The 6,887-nt window shown below is 35.7% G+C and overlaps 1 pseudogene; it reads left to right on the top strand.

Annotated features, from left to right (window-relative positions):
- Positions 1 to 956: 956 nt before the first annotated feature.
- Positions 957 to 6,887, top strand: part of LOC105301906 — a 16,377-nt pseudogene continuing 10,446 nt past the window's right edge.

Here is a 6,887-nt window from a genome sequence, read left to right as displayed (position 1 = left end):
TTCAATGACCAGAATTCAAAGTATTACACTGACTTTCAATACTATGTTAAGAATAACAGCTTGACAAATTGTTTGCTTTTTTTCCATACCACGTTAATGTGCTTACTTATATTACTTGAATTGTGTATTGTACCAACTTATTAAATTTAAAAGAATTTGGAAGAAACCATTGTTATGCCAAAAGTACATATTAAAAATACTCTTTTATTTTAGGGTTTTCCCTTATGTGTAGTTAATTTTTAAATTTACTTTTTGTTTCATTTATCTAACCCTAGTGTACCTCCAACTAATTCTCAGCAAAGCGTATCTTCCCCTCCCCATTCCTGTCACTTCTCCTTTTCCTCAATACAGAATAGGCAGAATTATAGTTTTATTTCAGTTATTTGATGTTATATGTGAAATTAAATCTGGGCCTCTGGAACCATGATCAAATTGAAATCATGATGAAAAGTGTAGAAACTTTGCCTAGTCTGATTTGCTTAGTTATCTTGATGTTTGTTGAAGCCTGTATGTCCTGACTGGTGCTGTCATATAGGGATCCACAACCAACCAATGCTAAAATATTTGAGTCCCCTCCAACCTGGTATATATTGTCTTCTACAGCTATTATAATCTAACTTTATCCATATAAATTACATATCTGGAAACAGTTGGTAGAATAAGTAGAAATCCACATCAGTCGGTAAGTCATTAAGATTTATCAATGCACAAGAAACACAGAGACATAAGTTTATAGTTCCCAGAATGCTTTTCACATACTTATAGCCTTTACCTATTCATCCATCATTCATCCATCCACATGCATCCAAGAATCCAGTCAGCCATTCATTTAATCAATATATGTTTCTACATAATAGGTATTATGCTAGATTCTGTGGATACAGAAGTGAAAGTCATGGGTCCTGCAATGGCGCAGACAAATGAAGCAAAAATTTTCAAGTTGCTTGATTAGAGTCATGGCAAAGGAATATGTGGAGTGTAATGGGAGCATAGATAAGGGATTTCTAATTCAGCTCGGGTATGGATAGTGAGTGGAGATTAGGGAAGGTGTCCTTGATCTAGAGGCAATGTTTTGTGAATCTCAAGTCTTTAAGTATGAAGAGGAGTTACCAGTACACATTAGAGGTGAGTATAAGAGATATCTATTTAAGAGGAATTAGCACGGGCAAAAGCTCATATGTGTGAGAGAAAATGGTAGGTTAGAGGAACTGGACTAGAAGACAAAGGTGTGCTGGGGGCAGGAGTGGGAGGTAAGAAGGGTAAGAGGTGATTCTGGAGAAGAGAGCAGGGTCTGATAATTAAGAGCCTTGAAAATGAGGCTAAAACTTTTAGAGTGTTCCCTAAAAGGGAGAGAAATCATTGAATAAGTTAGTTTAGTTTGCCCAGAAATTTCAAAGAGGAGACATGGCCTTTGCCAGTGCTTCTTCCTCAGGTACAAAGTTTTTAAACCCCAAATCCCATTCCTCATTCTGTCTTAAACACAAAGGTCTATTTTTCTCCTATTCACTACCTGTCAACCCACAGGTCAGATGTGCAAGCAGAGGTACAGAAGCAGAAAGCTTATTGTTAGAATGTTATGTTCCCATGGGCGATAGCCTATGTTCCTATGGGTGATAGCCAAGCAGTAATTTTCCAGCCAGCACAGAAGCAAGATCTCAGATGCTCCCTAAGAATAACAGCTTTGCAGTTTCTTTTATACATTTGGAATTAAGGAGGGAACATAGGAAGTTTAAATGAAGGTGAGGGAAAGAATGGTGGGGATTGATTACAGGATAGTTACCAAGATTACTGCTCCCTTGAGTATGGTTACACCTCAGAGGGGTCTCAAAAAGAGGATTACTCTGACATTTCAAAGGTGTGTTGACCTAAATACACAAGAACAATGGGCAGGGCTTGCTTAAGGCAAAACCTTTTACTAAAGAAGCTATATGCCTGGGGCAGCCCCTCCTACAGGCCCTCCCAATTCCTGTCTTGGTTAAAATATGTCATTAATTTTGGCATTGGCAAAGGGTCGCTCTCATGCCAGGTTCCATCATGTCACTAGCTTTCTAGTTCTCTGATTCTCAGTGATGGAAGGGCAGGGAACACTGGTAACATGAAGAAATAATGCTGGCTCTAGAGTGATGTGGCGCCACGGCCATTGATTTTAGCTCCTGATTTATTGCAGCCATTGTTCTGGATTTTCTTGGATGCCCCAATTTATGTAATGTATGCGTATTTATCTCTAGTTCCCAATTTAGGGTTTTAAAATGTGGTACTATAACTTTGGAGGACAGCCTCCCTGCTCATGGATTGGTGATTGAGTGTTTATATCATCTGTGGTGGATGCCCCCCACTTCAACAGGAACTTCTTTTTGGCTGTGACTGAATGGGAAGGAGAGGTGTATGCAAATTGGAGGGCCAGGGAGATGTTGCTGAACTGCCTACTGCAGGCTTCTGATTGTTTCTTTGCTTTTAGAGAATTATAAGTTGAGAGCTTGACAAAGAGTTTATTCAGGAGATGGTCTCTTGAATTTAAAGTGAAAAATTTGAAAAAAAAAAAAGCTTTGCGAAGGAATTGGGTAGCTCTCTATGACATTTTGATCTAAGTGTGATTGACATAGTATGGATTTATGGATTTCTATTTACATGGGCTTCTCTGAAACTGAAACACTAGAACGTGTCTATCCCCTCCTAGATATCATATATTTCCTATCTTGTTAAAGTATCATTATTCTGGAATTACATTCATAGCAAAATTGTCTTTGTTCTAGAATTATGTTTCTATGATTAATAGTTTTATTAATAATAGAACAGAAATAACTAGAAGCTATGATAAAATTTGGGCAATAGTTATTTCAATGACCAGAATTCAAAGTATTACACTGACTTTCAATACTATGTTAAGAATAACAGCTTGACAAATTGTTTGCTTTTTTTCCATACCACGTTAATGTGCTTACTTATATTACTTGAATTGTGTATTGTACCAACTTATTAAATTTAAAAGAATTTGGAAGAAACCATTGTTATGCCAAAAGTACATATTAAAAATACTCTTTTATTTTAGGGTTTTCCCTTATGTGTAGTTAATTTTTAAATTTACTTTTTGTTTCATTTATCTAACCCTAGTGTACCTCCAACTAATTCTCAGCAAAGCGTATCTTCCCCTCCCCATTCCTGTCACTTCTCCTTTTCCTCAATACAGAATAGGCAGAATTATAGTTTTATTTCAGTTATTTGATGTTATATGTGAAATTAAATCTGGGCCTCTGGAACCATGATCAAATTGAAATCATGATGAAAAGTGTAGAAACTTTGCCTAGTCTGATTTGCTTAGTTATCTTGATGTTTGTTGAAGCCTGTATGTCCTGACTGGTGCTGTCATATAGGGATCCACAACCAACCAATGCTAAAATATTTGAGTCCCCTCCAACCTGGTATATATTGTCTTCTACAGCTATTATAATCTAACTTTATCCATATAAATTACATATCTGGAAACAGTTGGTAGAATAAGTAGAAATCCAAATCAGTCGGTAAGTCATTAAGATTTATCAATGCACAAGAAACACAGAGACATAAGTTTATAGTTCCCAGAATGCTTTTCACATACTTATAGCCTTTACCTATTCATCCATCATTCATCCATCCACATGCATCCAAGAATCCAGTCAGCCATTCATTTAATCAATATATGTTTCTACATAATAGGTATTATGCTAGATTCTGTGGATACAGAGGTGAAAGTCATGGGTCCTGCAATGGCGCAGACAAATGAAGCAAAAATTTTCAAGTTGCTTGATTAGAGTCGTGGCAAAGGAATATGTGGAGTGTAATGGGAGCATAGATAAGGGATTTCTAATTCAGCTCGGGTATGGATAGTGAGTGGAGATTAGGGAAGGTGTCCTTGATCTAGAGGCAATGTTTTGTGAATCTCAAGTCTTTAAGTATGAAGAGGAGTTACCAGTACACATTAGAGGTGAGTATAAGAGATATCTATTTAAGAGGAATTAGCACGGGCAAAAGCTCAGATGTGTGAGAGAAAATGGTAGGTTAGAGGAACTGGACTAGAAGACAAAGGTGTGCTGGGGGCAGGAGTGGGAGGTAAGAAGAGTAAGAGGTGATTCTGGAGAAGAGAGCAGGGTCTGATAATTAAGAGCCTTGAAAATGAGGCTAAAACTTTTAGAGTGTTCCCTAAAAGGGAGAGAAATCATTGAATAAGTTAGTTTAGTTTGCCCAGAAATTTCAAAGAGGAGACATGGCCTTTGCCAGTGCTTCTTCCTCTTTTTACAGATTTTTGACCAGATAGAAGTCTCAAGAGTTTAGTTCACATATTCCATTTGCATGTCTGAAGCCTAACGAAATTTAGTTAGTTCAGTTAACTCACTACAGTGATTCTGGTGGTGCAGCACTGCCAATAAATGGCGTTTTAGGATCTAGGAACCAGCTCTGTGGCCAAGTTCGTCACCCCCCCAATTTTCCTCATGCCTCTCTGGATACAGCTCCCACCACCCCCATCTCTTGACAACCATTAATCTGATTTCAATTGCTATAGTTTGTTTTTTCTAAAGTGTCATAAATAAAATTAAGTAGTATGTAACCTTTCATTCTAGCTTCTTTTAACATGATGCATTTGAGACTCTTCAGTATGGTTACGTGTATCAGTAGTTCCTTTTTATTACTGAAGAGTATTCTATTACTTTGTATATTCTATATATAAGATCTTTATCACATATATATGTTATATATATACACACATATATATTAGACTATATAAATATATACATACATACATATATATACATACATATATTAGACTCTATATTTTAGAGCACTTTTAGTTCACAGCAAAATAGAGAGGAAGCTACAGAAATGTCCTTTATATCTCCTGCCTTCATACATGCATAGCTTTCCCCATTATCAATATCCCCCACCAGCATGGTATATTTGCTACACTGACATGTCATAATCATTCAAAGTCTATATAGTTTACATAAGGTTTCACTCTTGGTGTTGTACGTTTTGTGGATTTGGATAAATATATAATGACATATATTCACAATTACAGTTTCATACAGGGTAGTTTTACTGCTCTAAATATCCTCTGTTCCACATATTTATTCCGCCCACTCCCATAAGCCCTGGAGATCACTGATCTTTTTAGTGTCTCCATAGTTTTGCTGTTTCCAGAATGCCATAGAGTTGGAATACAGTATGTAGCCTTCTCAGATTGGGTTCTTTCACTTAGTAAATGCATTTAAGGTTCCTCCATATCATTTCATGGCTCGATAACTCATTTCTTTTTAGCACTGAATACTATTCCTTTATCTGGATATACCAGTTTATTTATTCATATATTGAAGGACACCTTGGTTGCTTCCAAGTTGTGGCAATTATGAATAAAGCAGCTATAACAACCATGTGCAAGTTTATGTGTAGGAAGTCTTTAACTCCTTTGGTTAAATACCAGTGAATGCCACTGCTGGATCCATATGGTAAGAATTTGGTTATTTAAGTTTATACCTTGGCCTATGCCACTTAACCGTATTCTCTCAGGTTTTTATGTTCTAAGAAGTAAGAAGAAATTGTTGGCTTAGTGGTTACCTCCACATTCGTCTTCTTCTATGTTATTGTTTAAATGTCTGACAATGCTGTCCTTTTACTTGATAAATTGAAAAGGAAATGGTTTTAGATATTCTCACCCAGGAACTAAAAAAGGTCAATGTGCCAACTTTGCATGATGCTATCCTTGGTTTTACATTATACTGATGTTTTGGGTCAGGACTCTTAGGAAGCCTAGAGTAGACTACCCAATACAAATAAACAGGCAAGTCCATTTATTCTTTTATTGACTCATATGAGAGATTAAAGTGATTAGCTCATAGCAGCACAGGTAGCTTTGCTCTCTAATTCTCAATCTGTAAAGCAAATCAGTAAGACTGACTACAAAGTTCCTCTTTATTTCCACGTAATGATGTGTCTCTTTGTGTTTTCAGGGCATAAACACTTTGCCTGCAGTATTTTTCTGAGTTACACTTTTAAATGAATATCTATTTATCATACTCTATACATAATTAAATAGAAAATCTTCAGTAATTCAGATGCCACTTAAAAAGTTTCCAATTAACAAATTCATTGTCTTTTTTTCTTTTTATACTTTTCTATATTATATTTATTTTTCTCACCAGTCTTAACAGCTAAACTCCCTTTGCAGCCAAAAGGAATGAATGTCTTTACTCATTACATCTGCTTTGTTCTATCTGAACACACTTTATTTGCCAGCAATCCTCTGCAATGACTAATAAAATTCTAAAGTTTTTTTCATTATTTCATAATAAAATAATAAAAAATATTATATAGCTCACTTGGAAATGAGTCATACACTACTCTGTTCCTTCTTCAAACATCTATCAAGGTCTTTTATTGCCTAGTAATTCTGTAAGTACGTAGTATAAGCCACAAACTACAATTATGTAGACATTAATTTTAGCAACCTGCCATTCTGCTTGAAAGTCTGTTTGCATTCTCTTGGGATTATGGTTATAATATCTTACTTTGTTTATTAAGTATATTAGTCTAGGACCTAGACTCTAAGCAGTGAGCAAGTTGAATTAAATAAGCAAGATTCAAGTTTATTTCTATGTGTCATAATGCATCAGAATAACGATTTTTGTCTTCTTTTAACTAGTATCCTGCTTTCAGAATTGCTGAGTTATTTGGGAAAGATGATTAAAGAGTTGAAAAAAATTTCTTTATGGAGAAGTGTGAAACAATAAGACAACATAAAGCAGAGAAGACAAAACTAAGGGGAATTTTCTCATGGTCTTCAAACATCTTTAATTATCCAACAAATAGTTTGCCAAGTGCTGGAACCTGACTAGTTGCTGGGGATAAAGTAGCAAACA

Source organism: Pteropus vampyrus, unplaced genomic scaffold, assembly GCF_000151845.1.
Source record: "Pteropus vampyrus isolate Shadow unplaced genomic scaffold, Pvam_2.0 Scaffold254, whole genome shotgun sequence".
NCBI lineage: Eukaryota > Metazoa > Chordata > Mammalia > Chiroptera > Pteropodidae > Pteropus > Pteropus vampyrus.
This window is presented reverse-complemented; position numbering and strand designations above follow the sequence as displayed.